Here is a 3,988-nt window from a genome sequence, read left to right as displayed (position 1 = left end):
CTGCTATAGGGTTGACGTCCTACATCGAACTGGCACAGCGTTGTGCACAAAGATCTTAGACATTGGAACAGTCCTTAGGAGGGATTCGATGAAATAGCATCCTTGAATTTTAGCCGTTGAGGGATCATTCCTTGACTTTGAGGAGCGCCTCGTGTGTCACAAAAGACCGCGCTAAAAGTTTGACCACACCCATGTTGAGTAAGGCCTTTCCGAGAAGCTCCGTGGAGACTATAGACTGTATAAATAAAAGGCTGAGGCCGTTGACAACAGTCATTTTTAAATCTTTGCCTTTTTTGTGTGGCACAAGTGAAGCCATGTGTCATGAGTTGTCAAACATTTTCTTTTTTGTCTGTGTTAAATGTATTATTAACGTTACTTTTCTGTCCAGAAACAGCTAATAATACACGCTGCGCAGAGTACAGTGCCAAAAGACTTGTGTCCCTGGGCGGAAAACAATATGGCAATAACGAGATGGCAATGATAAACGTGAGTTTCCTGTAAATATCTGGATGGTTAGCAAGTATGAGCTAACCTGAGCTAACCCCTGGGCTCTTTGTTGACTTCCATACGACAGCGTGTTGCATGTGACGTCGTTGAGCACTGCCCTGATCTGCACCCTGCAGTCAGGGGTACTTGCCTCTAGTGGCAGTGACCAGCAATATTATAAAGCTGCAGTACCATAGGCTGCAGTTTCAGGACCCCCCCTGTTCTGAAGCCGCAGAACTGGGACTGTAGTTCTTTTGCGACAGTAGTGGAGTGATGGTGGTGATGCACAGCAACACAAAGGAGGTTAACCCTATCTCCTCGGACGTCGGCCGTGAGGTTGATGTGCGCAGCTGTTGAGTTCACCGGTCGACATTATCAATAACTTTAGGTTTAGGCACAGCCCCTGTGATGGTTAGGGTAAGAGTAATTGGCTTCAGGGGGCTGTCAAGAGTAACATAGCTAACCAGCCTGCTAGCTGGCAGTATTCAAGGAAACGAGGGTCCTACAAATGCAGTTCCGGTCCTAGGGTTGCGGTCCTGAAAGACTCCAGTACTGCAGCTACATACTACTTGTAACCAGCAGCCACTGTCTTTAGCGCCTCTGGTGGCAGCGACCAGTGGCCTGTGTGGCAGTGACCAGACCCCGGAATTGGCTACAACCCCCTCTCTAAAGGAGGCTTGACAACAGCAAAAACAGAGTGGTTGTAAACCAGATATTTAGACATCATAGATGTAACTTTCTTATATTTCCACTAATGGAATCACACCAGACATTTGCAGGTCTGCAGGTAGAAGATTTCATTTTAAACTAACGGAGCTGCTGCTATGACATCATTATAATATATTATATTTAGTGAGTTGATACAGAGATCTGCCCAGCCTTGCTGTCTGTGTCCTCTCACAGTCCAAAGACAAACAGGTTTATTAGAAACTCTACATTGTTCAGAGGTGTGATTGGTCTCTTAGTATGTGTCAGCCATGTGACTGTGATAGATTAGTTACCTGTCCAGGTGAACCCCACTTCAGTGTGATCTTGCTGTTTAAAGAGTTTCTGATGTCAGTTGTGCACAACACGGTCAGTTACTCTGTTCACCTTGTGTGACGTTTTATAGAGCAAGAAAGAGAAAACCACAACAGTAACAGTGACACAGAAAGAGGAAGGAGGTGGGTTTTTACTTGGTGTGACTGGTGACTGTATGTGCTGATCTCAGTTGACCAAGCTTTAAAATGGAGGACTCATCTGTACCGTGGCTGCTAGGTAAGTAAAACTGTACTTAAAGTGTGAATGTTTGTCTCCATGTTGTCTGAAAGATTAGTTCTAAAACATGTCTGGTGTTTTTGAAAGCAGCAGCAAGTTAGAGAGTGAAAAATATAAATACAAAGACTGAATTCAGTCAAACAGCATCAACAGATTAAATACATATTAGCTACAACAAGAGAGCAGGAATTTCTAATACTAATACTAATATGACGTAATAAACCGTACTTTGTATCAAATGAGATCAAAACTAGGAATAAGTTGTTAGACAGCAAACGAACAGTTTTAACCTAATCGTACCTGAATTATATTGTAAATAGAAACCGCATATAATGCCAAATCAGACTCAAATTATATAAATTATTAATTATAATTTAATTGTACTCAAATTAGAAACCAAACCCAAAACACACATTGATCTAGTTAATAATAAGATGAAAGATGAAAATGGCTAATTGATCCACAGATTTGTAAATATATATATACAAATCTGTGCATCAAACACGTATTTTGAGTCTTTTTGATTGATTGTGTATAGTCTATAGTAGCAAAATACTTAAGGGCTAAAATGTGAGACTTGTGCTAAGTGTAATAGTAAATTCAAATCTGGTGTTTGGGTAAAATAATTAATTGAATTCATTTATGTTAGATATTTATTGTGTTTTTATTAGGTTTATAATTGGGTGTGTAAACTCTCCTCTACCCACTTCCTGCTTGTTGCCTACAGCATTAAAGTTTAGTATAAAAATACGGACATTCTGTGGTATTAATTCATGAATATGTGAGATATGAAGTCAAGAACTTGCTACAGTTTTTAAATTTCCAAAGACTGCTTTAAAACTTCTACTTTAAATGAAGTATAAAATATAAACTCATACTCAACTGGGATCAAACAGTTTAAATTCAAAGTTTTAATCTTGTTGTTTTCATGTTTTTGTTTCAAAAATGTTTCCATAAAGTTTAAATGCTTTACATGTATTTTACCATCAGTGAGATTGCTCTTACTTACCTAGCAAGGATTTAAGAAACACTGAATTTGTCCTTAAGTAAATAAAAAGTGTTCTTTCCATATCTATGTGGATGTGAGGTTTTTCTGTGCACCACAAGCAGGTTGTTCTGTGTTGTAGAAAGTCCAGATGTCTTGTTTCATGTAAAACCTCAAACCAACCTGAGTGTGATTTCTCTTTAGTTCTGACCTCACTGCTGAGCTGCACAACAAACCAAGGTGAGAAAACTTCTTGACATGCATTACATGTAACAACGTTACATATTTAGGACATTATTTGTAATATTTATCACTTAAAGTTTGCATGAAATGTAAAGTGGAGTGCTTTTTGGTTTTGTTTATGTACGTGTTTCCTGTAAAAACACAAAGCTAGGGAGGTATTGATTGGCATTACGCCCCCACCCCATCATACAGACTCTGTATGGACTGGTTCCGGCTCACAGTGAGTGAACCCGGCGGCCGGGCCAGGACCGAACACAGTCTTCAAGGCCGACAGAGGCCAGTTTGACAATAGGGAATACAGTACTGAGGTGGTTTTCTTGCCATGTTCACATATAGGCTGCTGAGCGTGGTTTCATTGCCCGCTCACCTGTCTCCGGTTCCCATTCAGGCGCCGCACCTCACCATAACTTTTGCTGGGTCCTCCCGGCCCTTCAGTGCCTGAGTAAAGGTGTAAACCTTTACAGCATTATACTGTTATATAATTTTATTTTAAATTAGTATTAATTATTATTTTGTTTTTCCCTTTATATAAATAAAAAAAACATTTCCACCACAAATTGGTGCAGAAAAATTCACCACAATGCACTAAATTATGTGTAACAAACTAAAATTTCTGGGAAAGGACCACGGACCCCGGCTTAAAATGTTTCCCCAACAGTGTGAAAAAGAAACCTTCACCTTTGACGTCAACTTTGAGAGTAAAATTTGAAAACATTCAGGAAACATGAAGAGAAAGTTTGTCAGGTCAGATCTGAGTTTCACTCAAAGTTTGACTCAGCACCTGAAACACAGAGATCAGTTCAGCAGTGGAAATTGTAGACAGTGAGAAAGTAGGAACATGAAGAATGTGGAGAAAATCATTTTTAAAAAAATGCAAATTATCTCTCTAATCACACAGTCTGTCTCTTCCTCCAGCCTCTCTGACTGTGAGTCCCAGCAGCTCTCAGTTTTTCCTCAGGAAGTTTGTCTCTCTGAGCTGTGAGGAGGACGACAGCTCTGCTGGATGGACGCTGAGGA

The sequence above is a fragment of the Micropterus dolomieu genome, linkage group LG12, assembly GCF_021292245.1.
Source record: "Micropterus dolomieu isolate WLL.071019.BEF.003 ecotype Adirondacks linkage group LG12, ASM2129224v1, whole genome shotgun sequence".
In the NCBI taxonomy this organism is placed as follows: domain Eukaryota; kingdom Metazoa; phylum Chordata; class Actinopteri; order Centrarchiformes; family Centrarchidae; genus Micropterus; species Micropterus dolomieu.
This window is presented reverse-complemented; position numbering follows the sequence as displayed.